At 39.9% G+C, this 21701-nt stretch overlaps 1 protein-coding gene across 1 annotated transcript in view; it reads right to left on the bottom strand.

The window, feature by feature from the left end:
- The window catches only part of HDAC8 (histone deacetylase 8), a 241245-nt gene that overhangs the window by 59661 nt on the left and 159883 nt on the right, over positions 1–21701 (bottom strand). The window lies entirely within an intron of this gene.

The following is a 21701-nucleotide window of genomic DNA, read 5'->3' as shown; positions in this document are numbered from 1 at the left end:
TGTCTCTGGTTCTATTTTGTTTGGTTTTTTTCTTTTGTTGATTATGTTCCAGATAAAGGTGAGATCATATGGTATTTGTCCCTCACTGCCTGGCTTATTTCACTCAGCATAATACTCTCTAGTTCCATCCATGCTGTCACAAAGGGTAGGAGCTCCTTCATTCTCTCTGCTGCATAGTATTTCATTGTGTAAATGTACCATAGTTTTTCGATCCACTCATTTACTGGTGGGCACTTAGGTTGTTTCCAGCACTTGGCTACTGTAAATAATGCTGCTATAATCATAGGGGTACATAGTTTCTTTTGAATTAGTGTTTTAGGATTCTTAGGGTATAATTCCAGCAGTGGAATTCCTGGATCAAAAGGCAGTTCCATTTTTAGTTCTCTGAGGAAAGTCCATACTGTTTTCCACAGTGGCTGCACCAGTCTGTATTCCCACCAACAGTGCATTAAGGTTCCTTTTTCTCCACATCCTCACCAGCACTTGTTGTTTGTTTATTTGTTAATGATGGCCATTCTGACAGGTGTGAAGTGGTACCTCATTGTGGTTTTAGTTTGCATCTCTGTGGTGGCTGGTGATGTTCAGCATCTTTTCATATGTCTCTAGGCCCTCTGTATGTCCTCCTTAGAGAAGTGACTGTTCAGGTCCTTTGCCCATTTTTTAATTGGATTGTTTGTCTTCCTGACAATGAGTCATATGAGTTCTTTATATATTTTGGAGATCAAACCCTTGTCTGAGGTATCATTGGCAAATGCGTTTTCCCATATGCCTGGTTCCCTTTTCATTTTGATGTGTATCACTTCTTTGTCCGTTCCTCTGTCAAGGACACTTAGATTGTTTCCATATATTGGCCATTGTGAATGATGCTTTAATGAACATAGCATACATAGACCTTTTCAAATTCGTGTTTTCATATTCTTCAGAAGAGGAATTTCTGGTAGTTCTAGTCTTAACTTTTTGAGGAACCTCCCTACTCTTTTCCAAAGTGGCTGCACCAATTTACATTCCTACCAACAGTTTATGAGGGTTCCCTTTCTCCACATCTTCTCCATATACTTGTTATTTCTTTTATTAAAAAGAAGATTTTATTTATTTTTAGAGAGAGGGAAGGGAAAGGAGAGAAATATTGATGTAAGAGAGAAAGATTGATCAGTTGCTTCTCATACACATCCCAGCCCGGGGCCTGGCCCACAACCCAGGCATGTGCCCTGAGCTTTAATCCAAATGGCAACCTTTCAATTTTCAGGATGACATCCAACCAACTGAGCCACATCAGTCAGGGCTATTTATTGTCTTTTTTATGATAGTCTTTCTAACAGGTGTGATGTGATATCTCACTGTGGTTTTGATTTGTATTTCCCTAATAATCAGTGGTGCTGAACATCTTTTCATGTGCCTGTTGGTCACGTGTATTTCTTCCTTGGAAAAAATGTCTTTTCAGATCCTCTACCCTTTTTTTTCAAACTTTTATTTTTTAACTTCACCCAAGGACATTTTTTCATTGCTTTTAGAGAGAGAAGAAGGGAGGAGGAGGAGGGGAGAGGGAGGGAAAGAGGGAGAGAGACAGAGAGAGAGAGAGAGGTGATGCGAGCAACATCAATTGGTTGCCTCCTGTAGGCACCCCAGCCAGGACTGAACCACAACCCAGGCATATGTCCTGACCAGGGATTGAACCCACAGCCTTTTGGTCTGTGGGATGACACTCCAACTAACTGAGCCACACTGGCCAGGGCTCCTCTGCCTATTAGTGAATCAGACTGTTTGTTTTTATTGTTGTTGTTGAGACGTACAAATTCTTTTTATATTTTGGGTATTAATTCCTAATTAGAAGTATCATTTGCAAATATCTTCTCCCATTCAGGAGATTGCCTTTTTTGTTGTTGTTGTTTGCTGTGCAGAAGCAAAACTATTTAAGACCTCATCCACTACTCTTGTAGTACCCCTGCTCACCCAAAGGGAAAAATTTTTTTAAAAACTCTCAATTTTGTTATGCTCCTTTTCACTAAAAATTGTATTTATTGTGATTTTGTATCCTAGTTACAAAGGTAATATATTTCATTTGTAGAAAATGTGGGAGATTTTTAAAAACAAAGAAAAAAGATCACTCATATTTCTAACACCAGTTAACATTTTGATGAATGTCCTTGCAGAATGTTTTCTACTCACATATATCTATATTTTGCAAAAGGTCTACTCTCATATTTGAGGGAGAAATAGGTGATAAAATACAGTAAAAACCAAAACAGCTTACCATATTTTAGTCACTAAAGCACCTTAAATGCCTGATCCCATTTAATGCACGCAACAAACCTAAGTGGTATGGACTATTCTCCTTATTTTACAGATACGCAAACTGCAGCACAAATAATTGCTCAGAGTCACACAGCTGAGGAAGTATTAGAACTGGGATGTGAGCCTAGATCTATTGGACCCCAGGTCATGTTCTTCCTCACTGTACTCTGCTGCCTCTGCTAGTCTGCAGCATCTAGAAAAAATTGAAAATGGATAGATCCTAAGACCCAGCAATTCCATTTGCATCTCTGTGCTCCACAGCAACTTGCACATGTGCCCAAGGAGACAAGTACAGAATGCTCATTGCAATTGTCTGAATTCACTAGCAAAAATGAGGACTGATTCAAATGTCCATACAGATGTAAATGGATAAATAAAACATAGACTATCCATATAAAGAGATACTATAGAACAGTTGAATGGACTGAACTAGATGTAAGTGGATAGACGTCAAAAATGACATTGAATGAAAAAAGCAGGTTGCAAAATGATTATCTACACCATGGTGTCATTTTTGTAAATTAAAAAAAAACCCTCCCCCTCCCCACGCCAAATCTTGTTTTTGATTACTGTGAAAATGGACTGGAAAGATACGCATCAAATTCATGATGATGATGCCTTTGGGAGCAGGATGGGACTGGTTATGAGGGACACAGGATATTAAACTTACTATAATAATTTATTTTTCAGAAAAACATAAAGCCAGGAAAAAATCTTAACCAATTTCAATTCTGAATGGTGGGAATATGTGCATTTGTTATATTTTTGTCTGCTACTATACTGTACTAAAAAATAATATCAGCTAATGGTCACTGAGCACTTATTATGTACAGATATAGTTCTAAGTGTTTCGTGTGAGTTAACTCATGAAATCCTTATAAATACCCAATCAAGTAGGTACCATCTTAGCTCCGTTTTACAGATGAGGAAGTTGAGGCACAGAGGGGTTAAATAACTTCCCTGAGTCACACAGTAAGTGGTTAGCGTATCTGACTCCAGGAGCCATGCTTTTTGCCCTATATCACTGTACCCTTCAAAAAAATTCTCAAAATCTAAATAAAACAGCACAAAACCAAATTCCTAAGTATTGAGAAGATGCAAAGCGGAAGAATGAACATAACTGTGCAGTTTTTACCCTACCTGCCACCTTCTCTTTGTATTTGCTATATTAGTCTAGGGGTAATGGCGAGGGGTCCACTCTGGAGCCGAGCTAGCTGAGAAGGACTCAAAACTGAAAACTCCACTCTCCCTCAAAAACAAAACATCAGGTGAAGCAAAATGAGACAGGCACAGTTCGGGGCATTGTAGGGCACACACTCAATTTGAGCCTGTGTGTGAACTGGCGTTTTCAGGAATTAGCTAAGCCTAGTTCCTAGGCTACAGAAGTTTGAGCAGGGAGGAGCTGGCAGCCAAGTAGGGTAGAAAAATGAAACCGGGAGGAAGGAGGGAAACCCTTTGGTTTCTTCCTAAGGCAGAAGGAAGTAGGTATCCAGTGCTTGGGGAATGGGATAGTAGGAGAAAAGTAAATGATGGAGGAGGCAGGGGGTGTTTCTATAGGTCTCTTTCTGCTGTAGCCTCTGAAATCCCCCTGCTTCCTGGAGTCATCATGAAAGCAGCTCCCAAGTCTCTAAGTAAATCACAGACAAGGAAACAGTGGGGAGGGAAAAGATGAATACTGTCCCAGTGGAAGGAGAGTCTGAAGAGCAACAGCCAATCATTTGAGCAAGAAAAAACACTGGCAGCCTGTGCAGTAGTACAGTGGTGAAGGGCTCAGACCCCAGAGCCAGCCTGCCTTGGTCTGAATCCTGGCTTTGCCACTTACTCATTGTGACAACTTGGGCAAGCCATCTGTGAAATGGGGATAATGGAATTGTTAAAAATACAGATGAGTGCCCTGGCTGGCGTAGCTCAGTGGATTGAGCGTGGGCTGCGAACCAAAGTATCGCAGGTTCAATTCCCAGTCAGGGCACATGCCTCAGTTGCAGGCCACAGCCCCCAACAACCACACATTGATGTTTCTCTCTCTCTCTCTCTCTCTCTCTCTCTCTCTCTCTCTCTCTCTCTCTCTCTCTCTCTCTCCCTCTCTCTCCCTCTCTCTCTCTCCCTCTCCCTGTCTTTCTCCCTCCCTTCCCTCTCTAAGAATGGATAAAATAAAATCTTAAAAAAACCCACAATTTGTCGTGTTTTCTAAAAAAAAATACAGATGAGTAAATAGCTCTAAAGCACTTTGAACAGTGCCAGGCACATGGTAATCAGTCTATGAATGTTTGATATTATTATCACTATCATTATATCTGAGCACCTCCTTGTCTCCAGGCATTGCCTAGGAATTGGAAATGGACACAAGTAGTAGACACAGCATTTACCCTTGCATTTAGTTTGGTTGGGGAGATTAGTAAGTGAATTACAATGCAATACGATACAATGTCAGATAATTATATATCACGTACTATAGGATCTCAGAGAAAGAAGGGGAGGAGTGGTTAGGGAGGACTTCATCAACAGATGACATGGGAGCTGGAGCTTGAAGGAAGAGTAGGATTTCATCAGGAAGCCATGAGGGAGAAAGAACATCCCTGGTAAAAGGAATATCTTGGTCAAGAGCATGGCTAAACCATGGTTCAGGACAGAAGAAGGGCAGGTATAGTAGGAAAAAATTGATTAGGGTCCAGTCTAGAATGATGCTGTGTACTCTTCTAAGACTTTTGGACCTCTAAGCTCTGGGAGGTGTTTTTTGGGGGGCATGCGTGTGTGTGTGTGTGTGTGTGTGTGTGTGTGTATTTGATGCAGGGGGATAACATGATTAAAGTTGCGTTACTCAAAAATAACTTATCTGAAGATGGATTATGGATGGCAAAACTGGAGGGAGACAGACCAGTTGAGCTGCCCTGATGCCCTCACTCCTAACCCATACTGCCTCCCCTCAGTGTACCCTTTATGAATCAATCAACCAATCAACCATTCACTTAGTTGCCCAAGAGAGAACTTGAATGTCCTTCATGACACTTCCCTTTCTCTTGACCCTACATCTAACCCATCAACAAGCCTTGTTAGTTCTACTTCCCCAATGCATTTGGAATCTAGACTGCCACAACAGCCTCCTAGGTGGCCACCTTAGTTCCACTACTACACCTCTGTATTCTATTTTCTACACACGTGCTAGAGTGATTCAACACACACACTCATACACACACAATGCTATGGATTGAATTATGTCCCCCTCAAATTCATCTGTTGAATCTCTAACTCCCAATGGGAATGTGTTTAGAATAAGGAAATAATTAAGATGAACTAAGGTCATAAGGGTAGGGCCCTGATCCCACAGGATTAGTGTCCTTATTAGAAGAGACACCAGAACTGGCTAGCCCCGCCGTGCACATGTGCTACTGAGGAAAGGCCATGTGAGGACACAGCAAGAAAGTGGCTGTCTGCAGGCCAGGAAGAGAGCTCTTAGCCAGGAATTGACCCTGATGGATCTTGATCTGGGACAACTAGCCTCCAGAACTGCAAAAAATAAGGTTCTGTGGTTTAAGCCACGCAGCCTGTGCTACTTTGTTATGGTAGCCAGAGCAGCTAGAGCTTGGTCTTCCCTTCAATAGCTACCCATTACTTGGTGCTCAGGAGTCTAAGCCCTCACCATGGCTTAGTAATTAAAGGTACTGTAATTTCTGGCCCTGTGGCTACCTGTCCAACCTTACCTCCTATCCCTGGATTTCCCAGCTCCCACTTACTGTTCTCTCCTTCAGTTATGCAAAGGAGCACTGCTCTATTCTCACCAGGGGCCTTTACACAGGATGCATCCTTTGCCCAGCCAGCTCTTCTTCCAGGCTCTCTGACTAGTTGCCTCCACTTGGCCTTCAGAGCTCAGCTTTGATTTCACTGAAAGCTCCCTGATGCTTCCCCAGATTAGGGCACCATTTCCATGTCATATGCTCTCAACTTCCCTACTTCTACTAGGCAGACCTCATCTCAGTTGGATTTAAGTAATTAATTTGCTAATTTGTTCAATGTTGTTCCCCAGCTAACATGTAAGCACTTTAGGGCGCACTTCATGCAGTGTGTGGCACAGAGTAAGCCCACAGTACTGGCGGTTGTTGAATGACTGAATGAGTGAATAAGACTTGCAACAGTCTAGGAAAGAGCTGACGTAGGTATAAACCATAGCAGTGACACTATGGTGACTAGAATACAATTTATAACTTGTTTCCAAAATGAAAAGCCTTTGTGGCTATCCCTATGTATTAGGATTTTAAAATGTTGTTAGTGGTAGTAAATTTTTAAATTCAGCCAAGAGAAGTACTGTCCTCGTGACTGTGAAGGTTATTAGTGCTGTGGATGGAATTGTGTCCCCCCCCCAATTCATATGTTGAAGCCCCAACCCCTAGTGTGACTATATTTGGAGATGGGGTCTTTGGCAGTTAATGAGATTTCTATGAAGCCCTTTATGGCTTCATATAAAGTCATATGAAGCTATATGTGAGGCCCTCATATAAGAGTAATGCTCTTATAAGAGACACCGCAGAATTTGCTCTCTCTTTCTCTGTCTCCCTCTCATGTGAAGACACAGAGAGAAGACAACCATCTACAAGCCAGGAAGAGTGCCCTCACCAGAAAGTGACCACACTGACCACCTTGATTTTGGACTTCTGGCCTTCAGAACTGTGAGAACATTAATCTCTGTTGTTTAAGCTATCCAGTCTAGGCAGTCCCAATTGACTAATGTACTTAGTTTTGACTACAGTATTAGTCCTTGGTTATGCACTGTCTTGTGTCATTTTTTTTAACTGTTGGGTACAGCTTATGTCTCCCCACCAGCTCTCCCATAGAAGGCATGGATCGTGTCTTTTAAATCACCAGAAATACCTATAATCAAGTTGGGCGCACAGTGGTAGTCAATAAATGCTTGTGGAAAGAATTGATGCAACTACACAGAGGGATGCTAAGCATTCACAGCCAGAAAGGATGCTGAGACTCTGGAGTTGGTGTCAGCTTTGCCACAGATGTCCTAAGTGTCTTTAAAAATTAGCATATTTCTCCCTTTCTGTCCATTTGTTTCTTCAGCTGTGGTGTTGCTTCCCTCCCTGAGAGAGTTTTGGTGAGGCTTAAATATACTCCATTATTTTCAGAGCCTTCGTGAGAAAGCATAGACTAGGATTTTGAGTCAAAACGCCCTAGGTTTAAAATCTCATTTTCTCACTTACTAACATTGAGTGGAGCATGGATCTTGGGCAAAGTGCTCCGTACACATCTACTGATTCAATCTTCACAGCCACCCTGCAAAGCGCATATGCTGATCACTCTTTTAGGGATGAGGAAACTGAGCTTATGAGACTAGGTAAATTAGCCAAAGTCCCACTGCTAGTTAAAGGATCAGAATCCCAGACTGTTTGGCTCAAAAGCCCATATTCTTTCTACCACGCTACAGGCTCCAAGAGAGGATAAAGTTTAATGTTCAGAAAAAATAACCTCCTGCATTAGATTTTGCAAGACTCCGCTCATCAGAGACAAAAGTTCTTGCCTTTCTTTTGGGAGACAGGAAACTGCCACTCTAATATTTAAGTAATATAAAGGCAGTAAGAATCACATTTTCAGAAGGGACCATGACCCAAAAGAGATTATGAGCCCTTTCGCTAGGCTGAGGGTGCTGTGGGGGCAGGATGTAGCTGTCTTATTGACTATTGTATTCTTAGAATCCAGCACGGTGCCTGAACCTAGGAGGCACTCAATAACTATTTGTGGAAACAAGTTTACCCAGTGTAGTGCAGGGGCTGAAAGGGTACACATTCTGTGGCCTGGTATTGTGGCCTCTAGAAAGGTGTAGCTATACAGAGATTAGACCCGAAAAAGCCAGCGACATAAATGCTGGGGTTTGAAACCTGAAGAAGTTTATTTCTGATACGAAAGAGATTCACAATGAAACAAGATTCCCTGGTGGGAATTTTCCCAAGGACTGGATCCAGACACCCAATAAAAGGAATCCAAGTGTGCTCACATATAATTTGCAAATGGTTTATGTCTAACTGCATTTTCTGACATCCAGCCCCTGGTGATTTTCAAGGCAAAAATTTATCACTACCCTAAAGGTTATTGCATAATTTATAAAAATAATAAAAATTTATCTTCTCTTTCTTAACAAGAAAAGAACAGGCAATACCACATTACGCTATGGAGGCTGTTCAGCGCAGACAACCATATCTTTATTATTGCCATATAAAGTGTTGGATCAATCATGTTTAGGTTCCACTACAGTATTTAAAATGTGACCTGCACCCATCCATATTAGGCAGTAGCACTGAAGTTCCTAGGACCCCGGCCCCATGTTATCAACATGAGAACTGTCCCATTCAAATGGCACTATTTGTGGATTTCAATTATATGGAGGCCTTCCAAGTAGAAACCTGCGTTCCCGAGGATGCAAACCAAGGGCACTTTTCCCTGCTTCTCCTAAACACAGTCCAGGTCCAGTGGCAGTGACATACTTCTCCAGAGGACAGGAGGCTAGGGTGACAGAGAGCAGAACTGTGAACATCCATTCCTAAGTCGCAGGCAGGAGTTTTGCTTTGTAAGCTGATCCTTGATAGAGTAGTAATTTATAAATGGAAAGAGATACGAGACTCATCATTCAGCAAGCATTTATTGAGGGCCTGCTATGTTCAAGACGTTAGATAAGCATCACAGCTTAATAAGAAATTTCAAATCTATCAGGCCTTTTCTTGTCATTGCCTTAAAATATCATGTCTTATATTTAAAAACGGCAGTGTAATCATGAGAAAAAAATCCAAATTCAACATTACTATAACTTTTATTTTCCATCTCAAGTGATACTAAAAAGAACTATCCACTGTACTTTAGCCAGCTTTTGCACATGCTGTTCCCTCTGCTTGGAATTCTCTTTCCCCGTCTTCTGTCTGTCTGGTGAAATCCTACCCATCCTTTAGGATATAGCTCAAATATCATCTCCTGTGTGAGCCCTTTTGATCCCTCCTGAGAGAATTAATCATTCCTTTATCTACACTCACAGAGCTCTTTGCAAGGAAACTCTACTCTCAAACCCCTTGGCACTTTTTGCCTTTCTCACACTGTACTCTGAGCTCCATAAGTCAGGGCACACCTCTGATTTATCTCGGTATCCCCAGCACTATGCCTGTATATAGCAGTAGTCAGTAAGTGACTGATGACCACATCGAAAAAGAAATCTATTAATAAAGTACAGAAAATATTATAGACGCCTAACAAGGCTTTGCATATAGCATGTTCTTAATGAAGGTTTGCTGATTTGGCATGTAGTGAAAATGATGCTTCTCTTAGGTCAAGGCTATAGATAGCAATTCTTGGCAGCCCTATTCATGGTTCCACCTAGGAGGCACTAACCTTCCACAGACATCCTTGTGATGCTGCGGGCCCTGAATGGTACATGTGCTCTAAATCGTCACTCCCACTGGTTTGCCAAAGAGCATGAAATGTCCCATTATCAGTCACTTCTTGGGGTTAAGGCATTTGCTACAGAAGTTCCCTGCTGGATGGCTTTCAGACAGAAAAAAAAAATACATCAGAAATCACCTGGAAGACTTTGAATCTTTCAGAGGAGCTGGATATCATTCATGTACCTCTCCTTCCAACTACAATCTGCAGTCCAGAGAGAATTCAGAACACAGAAAAAGGTCCTTAAAATTTTAAGATCAAGCCCTGGCTAGTGTGGATCAGTGGATTGAGCACTGGTCTGTAAATCCAAAGGTCACTGGTTCAAATCCCAGCCAGGACACTTGCCTGGGCTGTAGGCCAGGTCCCCAGTTGGGGAGTATAAGAGGTAACTGATCTGTTATTGTATCTCTCACACATCAATGTTTCTCTCCCTCTCTTTCTCCCTTCCTTCCCCTCTCTAAAATAAATAAAATCTTAAAAAAAATTCAAGATCAAGCACAATTAAAATTGTACATAATCATAGTAGACCATCCCAGTTACAAAATTGGCTGTTTGCAGGGTCCTGTGAGGCTCAAATCGAAAGAAGGTAAAAAAAAAAAAAAAGAGTAAACATTATTAACATTTTTGTTGTCAAAACACTAACAAAATCTAAACTTTGGTTTTTAACCATAGGCATTTGCAAAATCCTACTATCTTCTCTGGTCATGGGGGAGTAAAACATGTTCTGACAAGGGATGTGTAGAAGAAAACTCATTTTGTAGTTTGAAAGTTCTACTTTCATGGGAAATAGACCTATCTTGTAAACCTTCAGTATATAATCACCAAATACCTTGTTTTTTTGCCAACACAGGCACATAATAGTCAATTACTCTTGTGTTAGCTAGAAAGCTGTTAGACAGATACCAGATTCCCTGAGGATTCTAGTTCAGAGTAGCTGAGGTGATCATTCCGTAGTTTGTGGAAATCAGGATGTTTAGTGACTCATTGATTACATAGGGAGTTCTTACTCATTGTACGTAGTTTAACACATTAGGCAGAAGGACAGAGCTAAAATCTGTTGGATTTAGCTGGAACAAAGACTAGCCTTGCTTTCAACTCATTGTTAGTGCTATCTGAAGAGCCAAATAATCAAGAGCCCAGAGATAAGCAAAGTTTCTCAACAGAATCCCCTTTTACCTTTGTTAGCATGGGGAGATGTTAGAGAAGGACAATGCCAACCCAAATGGAAATGTACAGTGAAGAAAGAAAAGGAGGGCCTGAACAGTGGGTGAAAAGTTAACTTGCTTCACTTAAACCACCATATTAAAACCAGATGTGTCGAAAATGTGGGATGAGAAAAACTGGTGTTACTGATAGCGTGAACAAACCCTTTGTGCTTTCCTCCCAATACAGTATCATTACAGGGTGCCAGAGGTGTCATTTTGTTCCATTTCACATGTAGCACATTCTCAACGAGTTAAACTGTTTCTAATCTTGTGTAATTAGATAGGTCTCGCTACATCCCTTAGTTGAAGGATTTTATGAGCTGCCTTGTTCCGTCTCCCTTTTGTGACAGCTTCTTTGGGGCTGGAAACTAACATTTGCTAACATTTCTTCCCTTCTGGCACCTGTCAGCTGGATGAGCTCTGGGAAAAGGAGGATGGGGAGGGAAGGAATGCAACATTCCCCCCCCCCCCACTCCATGCCCTGGTATTAGAGCCATCTTTGTCTCTACGTAGGGATTACTCTGTTCTGGAAACTGCTGTTAAGTACACACTCAAAATAAGCAATGGGTAGATGGGTAAATGGAATGATGAAGTTCTTTTATTTTCTAAATTTCATTTTATCACGAATTTCAAGCTCCTTTGTTTATTACTTGTACAGTGTGGGCGAGATGCTAGCTAGAGATGGAAGTCCTTGAATACAGCCAAAGGATGCCCCAGCCTACAAAGTGGATGGGGCTTGGCTCTTTGATCTGACTGTCCAGTCACTCTGGGCACAGCGACTCTGCCATGACTGCCCTCCCCTCACTTCAGAGCCGAGTTTTGAGGAGTCATCGGATACTTGACATTGAAACCAAAAGCTATACGAACACCAGGGTTTTTACTTCAATGCAGAAGTAATGATAGCATGTTGAAATGGAGAGGGGTTTTTTTTTCCTTCAAAAGGCTTTAAAGCTACCCCCCAATCAAAAGCTTTCTTAGGGTCATTTCTTGACCATTCTATGACATCTTTGTGAGGCTGCTGACTGGCAAATGCTCTCCATGTGTAGACTGGGAAATCCAGAATTAAGGCCAATTTATGCTTCTGTGCCTTGGGACTTGGGCATGATTGATTATATGCAGGGCCTGACCTCTCACCACAAATTTCTGTGGTTTTCGTCCAATAATGAGAAAAGACAACTGAAGGAGTGAAGGATACTACAAAAATGGTGAGTGACAGGGCCACCTGATGTCCCTTAGTACTTTACAGTTTATAAATCGCTTTCAGAGTGGTCCTTTCATAGGCAGTGTACACTCCTATTTCACCCAAGCAACTGGACTGCAGAAATAAGAGCCAGGGTGCTGGCACAGTCATGGAGGCATGGATTTCTCATGCTGGGGGTGGGGCAGCGTGTGGGTAAGCACTTCACCTTCCAGGAATAGTACTGCTCTGAGACTCTTCTGTAGACTGACTGGAACAGAGATTAAGCCAAGGGTTCTCTTTGCATTCCATTCAGCGGTTTGCTCATGCTTTCACTACAGATCAGGCTCAAGAATTCCTCTGCCAGCTGAGAATCTGAATGTTGCTTTGGCTGGAAGACAGTATCTTATTTATTCTCATAAATCCCCTTCTCTTCTTGTCCCTGATTATTTTCACCCTAAAGTGGAAAGCGGGGGGGAATTATGTGAGCGTTTGTGTACTGGATTGCAGCCACCCTTGGCAATCGTTAATCTTTGAGATTCTCACCGGCGTTGACTAAAGAACAGTGACTCACCCAGAGTAACGCATGGCCTCTCTTTCTTTCAGAAAAACAGTTCCTCAAAAGTGGTGCTAACAGAAACAAAACAAAACTATAGTTTAAGGGAAAGAAAAAGTTCTCAGAGCAAAAGACTGCTTTAAACAAGCCTGGAAGATGTTGAAGAAGGAGAGGGTGAGTATCTGCAAGTGATGAAAAAGTGGCTTATACATTTGAGATATCCTCTGCAGCTCCAGTTTTGAGGCTTAAACATCTTCTCTACAGAGGAAGTTAGACAGGAGAGAGTTACATTATCTTAGCCCCAGATCACCACTTGAAACTTCCCAGGAGCTCAGGGAGGTTTGCGGCTCAGCACCCCTGGCTGGAGGGGTGGAAGGGAGACAAGCAGTGGGAAGGAATAAAAGTGAGAAGCAGCTGGCACAAATGCTGCTGAGCCTTCCCTTCATTTTAGCCCATTGTGTAGACAGCTGTCTCTTTAATTTAACCCTTAGTTCCCATCCCAAATGACAAAGCTCATTTTGCTCATATGTCTCTTCTGGTACAGATAGTAGTTCTGGAAAGTGCTGTTAAGTACACATTCGACTTGACAAAACACAGGGTTTTTTCTCTCTCTCTCAAAATGGCACATCAGGCAGAATGCCTAGGGAAGTTTACATCCAAAGAGATAGAAACTGTTGTAATCAAAGGCAGTCTGGAGGAGGGAGGACAGGTTGCAAAGGCTTGGGACAGTCTTGCTTCTGTGTCTATTTATATTCTCAAAGCTAATTGTGTAAATGGGAGTTGCTTACTCAAGAATGGCCATTTGTAGATGCATGCGGGTTTATTTTCCATGCTACCAGAAAACAAACTCGGCAATACTTTCAATAGCTCTGATCAATAGACAGGGCCTTACTTATTCACCGGCCTGGAGACTAGGAATAAATATGCAAACTGTTTTCTGCTCAAGTGGATTTAGAATTTCAATAGTTGAGTGTTCCTGCCGGAAGTGACTTTAAAGTGCATTGTGCCATCCAAGTTACACCCTGAAGGGGACAGGGGAATTTGAGCCTGGAGAAGGGGAGTGAATTGCCTAGGATCACAGGAGCTACTGAGGATGCCATTGGAAAGCAATCCTGGCTGTCTTGTACTATCTCAGTGTTTCCTGCCCACCTTCTCAGACCCCTAAGTGCACCCATTGTGGCAGAGTCCATGTGTTCTTCTCCTGGCTATTTCAATTGCTGCCCCATGACAATGTTGGCAGATCCAGTGACTGAGCACGCCCTTGATCAGAAGAGAGGGAATGCTTCTCCTGTGCTCCTGACCTAGCTGGAGGAGAGCCATTGTGCCATTTGCAGCCTGCCTTTGGCTCGATGGCCTGCAAGATGAGGGGACCGGGGAGAATTGTGCCTCCGAAAGCAACACTACTGCTGTGAACAGATGCAGCTGCTTAAAAGAGAGTGTTTCTCTCTTCTGCAGGTACTAAGCCTGAGGAGACATGGAGAATGAAGGGGAAAATTCTTCTTCATTCTTTATTTCAAGAAAGGATGTGACTGATATACACAAAATGCTGAACATATGCAAATCACATCTGTATGTCATTTCTACATAAAAATACATATATAAGTATGAGGCATAAGAATAATGGTGGGCTCAACAGCCATGAGTAGCGCCATTGCAGCTCCTTGCATGCTTCTCTCTAGCCCACTGCCTGCCTTTCTTCCAGAGGTACTAAGCATCATGGACTTTAAAAAGTCACCTCCTGGCTTTCTTGATCTACCTTATATATATGAGTACCCCTAACAACATACTCTTTCATTTTGCTTGGTTTTCAACTTTGCATATTGGTATCGTAGGGAACATTTCTGCAATTTGTCTATAGTCAAAACTGTGTCTGAGAACCTTTTACATTGTTATCGACGGCAGTGGTTCATTCATTTTCATTGCTGCCTAGTATTTCATTGTGTAAGACTTACACAACCTTTTGGAGCCTCTGGGCCACAATGGAAGAAGAGTTGTATTGGGCCACACATTAAATACACTGTGACATGTAATCACAAAAAAGTGTCATAATGTTTTAAGTATATTTACCATTTTGTGTTGGGCTGCATTTACAGCCAGCCTGGGATGCATGCAGCCCGCAGGCCACAGGTGGACATCCCTGGTGTAAGTCTACCACAATAGAGACACGCTACTGTTGAACATCTGTTGTTTCTAGTGTTAGAGTTTTTTTTTCTGTTCTGAACCATGTTGCTATAAACTTTCTTTATAGTACACTTACCCAAGTTTCTTTAAGGTTTGTTTCTAGGAGTGGAATCAATGAGTTATAATGTACACACACATTCAAACTTGTTGCATATTGCCAAATTATTTCCCAAATCCATTGACCAATATACACTCCTGCCAAAAGTGCAACTGCTCCACATCCTCACTAACAACACTTAATATTGCTTAATTTAAATTATTTCTTTTTAATCTGATGGATTAACGTGGAATTTTGTGTTGTGTTTTGTCATTCATTGTGGTTTTAGTTTGCATTTCCCTGATCACTAATGAGGTTGAGCATTTTTTCATGATTCTTGGCATTCACATTTCCTCTTCTGTGAAATGCTTGTTTATATCTTTTGCCCATTTTTCTCCTGAGTTTTTCTTTAAGTATTGGCATATAAAATCTGTATATTGCAAACACCAATACATATCTCAGTTCTTGGTGCTAACTATATCCACCCACTTTGTGGCTTGTCTTTTCACTTTATGGAGTTTTTGTTTGTTTTTTTGTAAACTGAGGTACTTCACTTTCATGTAATTGAATTTATTACTCTTTTCTTTCATGGTTGGTGCTTTTTGCATTTCTTTAAAAAAAAGTCCTTCCTTATCCCAATATCACAGCGAAATTCTCCTATGTCAGTGTTTCTTTGTGAGTGGAGAGGCTACTGGCATTCAGGGCAGGGCAATTATTCTTTATGTGGGGCTGGCTCTCACACTGCAGGATACTTAGCATCCCTGAGCCCTGGGTACCAAATACCTTTAGCTTTGTTCCTGTCATTCTAACAACCCCCAAAACTGGAATACATTTTCAAATGTTCCCTGGGTGGAGGTATTACCAGCTGAGAACTTCTGAACTATATGAACTATCTGAAGTATATGTTCTTCTAAAAATTTAATGTATTTAACATACCTAGAATTGATTTTTGTGTGTGACATGAGGCAGGAATCTAATTTTATTATTTCTTTCTAGATAACCAATTCCCCCAAAATCAGTTATTAAAAAGGTCATCCTCCCTGGCTAGTGTAGCTCAGTGGATTGAGCATGGGCTGTGAACCAAAGTATCACAGGTTCGATTCCCAGCCAGGGCACATGCCAGGGTTGCAGGCCACGGCCCCCAGCAACCGCACATTCATGTCTCTCTCTCTCTCTCTCTCCCTCCCTTCCTTCTCTAAAAATAAGTAAATAAATCTAAAAAAAGAAAAAGAAAAAAAGGTAATCCTTTTTCTCATCAATCTGCAATGCTACCTGTCATACACCAAATTTCCAAATAGGTATAGTTCTATTTTTCAGTTTTCTATTCTGCTCCATGGTCCTATTTGTCAAACCTCTGTACCAACATTACACTCTTTAAAGTACTACAGCAGTATGGTAAGCTTAATATCTGAGAGGGTAAGTTTTTCTACCTTGGTGCTCTACATACATTTTAGAAGTAAATTGTCAAATTCCGTGAAAAACCCTGTTGGAATTTTTATTGGAATTACACTGAATAGGACTGATTCAAGTGAAAAAATATCTTTACAATATCGAGTAACCCTAACCTGTCAATGAGACATAGCTCTCCTTCCACAAAGTTTTATAATTTCCTCCACAAAGGATCTCCAGCACATTTGTTAGATTTTCTTCATAGATACTTCCTATTTGCATTCCTATAGTACATTTTAGAACTTGCGTTTTTGATTCTTGTTGCTGGTGTATAGAAATGAGATTTACCTCCTTACATTCTTTTAAAAGTGTACTCCAATCAGACTGGCCCATTCAACTCTGCCAACACTGCTCTTGGCAAGGTCACCCAGGACTGCATGGGTGCTAAGTGCAATGGTCCTATCTTGGTGCCCACTTCACTTGGTTTTTCAGCAGCAAATGGCATGGTTGGTCACTCTCTAGTCCTCAAAACACTTTCTTCACTTGGTTTCCAGGACAGCACACACTTTTGATTTTCCTCTTACCTCACTGGTTATTCTTCTCTTTATGGGTTCTTCCTCTTATTTCCCATACATCGTAATGTTGGACTGTCTCAGGGGCCAGTTATTAGATCTCTTCTCTAGCTATCTACACTCCTTTGGTGATCTCATTCATTTTCATGGTTTTAAATTCTATCCATATGTTAACAACCAATTTTTCAATGCTAGTTCAACTCACTGTCTGGAATTATCATATATCATTTCCCCAAGAGATTGATATCTCCAACTCAGCAGGTCCAAATGGAACTCTTTCATTCCCTATTGAAAACTGCACCCCAATACTCTTCTCTGTCTCAGTTGCTCACTCCATCATTGCAATTGCTCAGAACAAAATCTTTAAGTCCTTGCTTTCTCTCATGCCCTTCACAATATGTCATAAAATCCTCCTCACTCTACCTTCAAAATATACACAAATTCATATCACTTCTCACAATCTACATGGGTACCACCATAGTCCAAGCCACCATTATTTGGGGGGGAAAACTCTTTATTGAGATATAATCTACATATCATACAATTCACCCATTCATAATGTACAAGTTAATGTCTTTTAGTATAGTCACAGGGTTGTGTGACCATCACCACAATCTAATTTTATAATGTTTTCTTTCCCCTCAAAGAAACTTATTCATGAGCAGTCCCACTTTATCTCCTCACCTCATCTTATCCTAGATGACTACTAATTAATTTTCTGTCTGTATAAGTTTGCGTATTCTGGACATTTAACATGAATGGGATCATGGAATCCAACATGTGGTCTTTATGTCAGGTATTTCTTTCCTATTTATTGTCAATAATATTCCATTATATGGTTATGCTGCTTTTTATTTATACATTGATCAGTTGATGGACACTCAGGTTGTCTCTGCTTTTTGGCTAATATGAATAATGCTGCCATGAATATTTGTGTACCAGTTTTTATGTGGGCATATGTTTTCACTGGATATATATCTAGGAATGGAATTGCTGAGTGATAAAGTTTAAACTTTTAAGGAATTGCCAGCCTGTTTTCCACTGGTAGTGTATGAGGGTTCCATTTCTCCACATCCATCTTTGTCACCACTTGTTATTATCTGTCATTTTGATTGTAGCCATCCTACTGGGTGTGAAGTGGTATTTCATCATGATTGTGATTTGCAGTTTGTAAGAACTAATGTTGTTGAATATCTTTTCATGTCCTTGTTAGTCATTTCTGTATCTTCTTTGGAGAAAAGTTTACTCAGATCCTTTGCCTATTTTTAAATTGTTATTTGTCTTCCACCATTGAGTTGTAAGAGTTCTTTATATATTCTAGGTACAAGTGCCACATCATATACGTAATTTGAAAATATTTTCTCCCATTCTGTGGGTTGTCTTTCCATTTACTTGAAGATGTCTCCTGTAGCAGAAAGAATTAATTTTCATGAAGTCCAATTTATCTATTTTTTCTTTTGTTGGTTATGTTTTCGGTGTTGTACATAAGAAACCATTGCTTAATACAAGATCAGAAAGATTTACACCAATGTTTTCTTCTGAATTTTACAGTTTCAGCACCTATGTTTAGGTTTTTGATTCAAAAGTCTTCCCTTTTCTATTTTTTGGAAGAGTTTCTTTAAAAGTTTCATAGAAGTCACCAGTGAAGCCATCTGGCCCTGGACATTTCTTTGGTGGTAGATTTTAGATTACTAATTCAATTTGTTTCATTGTTACAGGTCTATGCAGATTTTCTATTTCTTCAAGAGTCTTGAGTTTTAGTAGTTTGTGCCTTTTTAGGAATTTTCACATTTCATCTAGGTTATGAAATTTGTTGGCATACAACTGTTCATAGCATTCCTCTTACAATCCTTTTATTTTTACATAGTTACATTTTTTTCTGGTGATGAGGACTTTTAAGATCTACTCTCAGTAACTTTCAAATATGTAATACAGTATTATTAACTACACTTGCCATGCTGTACATTACATCCCATGAGTTACTTATTTTATAACTAGAAGTTTGTACCTTTTAACTGCCTTCACCCATCTCACCTACACCCCACACTCCTCTTCTGGCAACCACCAATCTGTTCTCTGTATCTATGAACTTGTTTTTGTTAGGTTTCATATATAAGTGAGATCATATGATATTTGTCTTTTTCTTTCAGATTTATCTCACTTGGCATAATGCCCTCAAGGTCCATCCATACTGTTGCAAATGGCAAGATTTCATATTTTTTTTATGGTTCAGTATTATTCCACTGTGTATCTCACATTTTTACCCATTTATCCACCAATGGACACTTAGATTGTTTCCACATCTTGACTATTGAAAATAATATTGCAATGAATGTGGGGGTAGTATATACATCTTTTTGAATTAGTTTTTATTTCTTCAGAAAAATACCCAGAAGTAGAATTGCTGGATCATAGGGTAGTTCTAGTCTTAGTTTTTTGAGGAACCTCTATACTGTTTTCCACAGTGACTGTACCAATTTACATTCCTACCAACAGTGTACAAGGGTTCCCTTTTCTCTACATCCTTGCCAACACTTATTGATTTATTGATGATAGCCATTCTCTGACAGGTGTGAGGTAATGTCTCATTGTAGTTTTTAAAAAATATTTCATTTATTTATATTTAGAGACTGGAGAAGGGAGGGAGAAGAAACACAGGGAGAAAGAGAGGGAGAGAAACATCTATGTGACAGAGAAACATCAATAGGTTACTACCTGCATGTTCCCAAACAGGGACTTAGCACACAACCCAGGCATGTACCCTGACCAGGAATCAAACCAGTGACATTTCAGTTTTTGGCCAATGCCTAACTCACATAGCCATACCAGTCAGGGCTCATTGTGGTTTTATTTTGCATTTCTCTGAAGACTAGTGATGTCCAGCATTTTTTCATATGTCTATGGGTCATCTGTATGTCCCCTTTAGAGAAGTGTCTTTTCAGGTCCTCTGACCATTTTGAAAAATCAGATTGCTTGGTTTTCAGTTGGGTTTTTATTTTTTATTTTTTATTTTTGCTGTTGAATTGTAATATAATCCTATATATTTCTGTAAACTTGGTAGTAATGCCTCCACTTTCATTGCTGATTTAGGAATATGAGTTTTGTCTCTCATTTTTTTCTTAGTCTATCTAGATAAAAGTTTGTCAATTTTACTGATATTTTCAAAGAACAATTTTTGGTTTCATTGATTTTTCTCTATTTTTTAAATCACTATGTCATTTATTCCTATTCTAATCTTTGCTATTTCTTTCCTTCTACTTGCTTTGAGTTTAATTTGCTCTTCTCTTTGGGGTTCCATAAGTGAAAGGTTAGGTTATTGAATTGAGATTTTTCTTTTCAACATAGGCATTTATAGCTACAAATTTCCCTCTGAGCATTGCTTTAGCTGCACCCCATAAGTTTTGGTATGTTGTTTCTTTATTTTCATTCATCTCAAAGTATTTTCTAATTTCCCTTGTGACTTCTTCTTTGACCCATTGATTATTTAGGCATGTGTGTTTAATCTGCACATATTTGTGAATTTCCCCGATTTTCTTATGTTATTGATTTCTACTTTCATCTCATTATGGTCAGAAAACATACTTTGTATGATTTTCTTTCTTCTATGCTCTATGGACTAGCCTATGGTCTATTCTGGAGACTGTTCCATGTGCAACTGTTTTCAACTGTAGTTGCTGTGCTTCCTGTAGTCACTATGAAGAATATGTATTCAACTGTTTTTCAGTGCAGTGTTCCAAAGATGTATGTCAGGTCTAGTTTAGTTTTGTTCAAGTCTTCTATTCCCTCGATCTTCTGCCTAGTTGTTCTAACCATTATTGAAGATGGGTATTGAATTATCAAATTATTATTGTGTATTTCATTCTCCTTTCCACTCTGTCCATTCTGTCAATTATTGCTTCATGTATTTTGGGGTCTGTTGTTAGGTATATATATGTTTAGAGTTGTTGTATCTCCTTGACAGATTTACCCTTTTATCATTATGAAATGTCCCCGTTCATCTCTAGTAATATTTTTTGTTATAAAGTCTATTTTTTATAGTAGTTTAGCCACTCCAGCTTGTTCATGGTTGCTGTTTGCGTGGTACAGACACACCTTGGCTTTATGGTGTTTTGCTTTATTTTGCTTCTCCGATATTGCATGTTTTACAAATTGAAGGTAAGACCATCCACCAGCAAAAAGATCATGACATAATGATGGTTCAGCTGGCAGTTAGCAATTTTTAGCAAGAAAGTATTTTTTAATTGAAATATGCACATTGTTTTTAGACATCATGCTACTGCACACATAATAGATTATAGTACTGTGTAAATATAACTTTTCTATACACGGGGAAACTAAAAAATTATGTGACACACACTTTATTGCAATATTGGCTTTATTACATTGGTCTGGAACCAAACCTGTATACCCCTCTAATTTATGCCTGTGTATCATTTTCTATTCTCTTACTTTCAATCTGTTTGTATCTTTGAATAAAAAGTGTGCCTCCTGTATATAGCATATTGTTAGATATTGTCTTTTTAAAAATTCAGTCTGACAATACTGGTCCTTTGATTGGATTGGTTAACTCATTCACATTTTATGTTTGGATTTACATTGGCATTTTGCCTTTTGGTTTCTGTATGTTGTGTCTTTTTTTGTTACCTTTTTTGTATTAACTGGATATTTTCTTATGTGTTTTAATTCTTTTCATGATTTTAAAATTATTTTTGAGTTAGCTCTGGCTGGTGTGGCTCAGTGGATTGAGCACGGGCTGTGAATCAAAGGGTCACCAGTTTGATCCCCATCAGGGCACATGCCTGGGTTGCAGGCCAAGTCCCCAGTAGGGGGCACTCGGGAGGCAACCACACACTGATATTTCTCTCTCTTT

Source organism: Phyllostomus discolor, chromosome X (genome assembly GCF_004126475.2).
Source record: "Phyllostomus discolor isolate MPI-MPIP mPhyDis1 chromosome X, mPhyDis1.pri.v3, whole genome shotgun sequence".
NCBI lineage: Eukaryota > Metazoa > Chordata > Mammalia > Chiroptera > Phyllostomidae > Phyllostomus > Phyllostomus discolor.
This window is presented reverse-complemented; position numbering and strand designations above follow the sequence as displayed.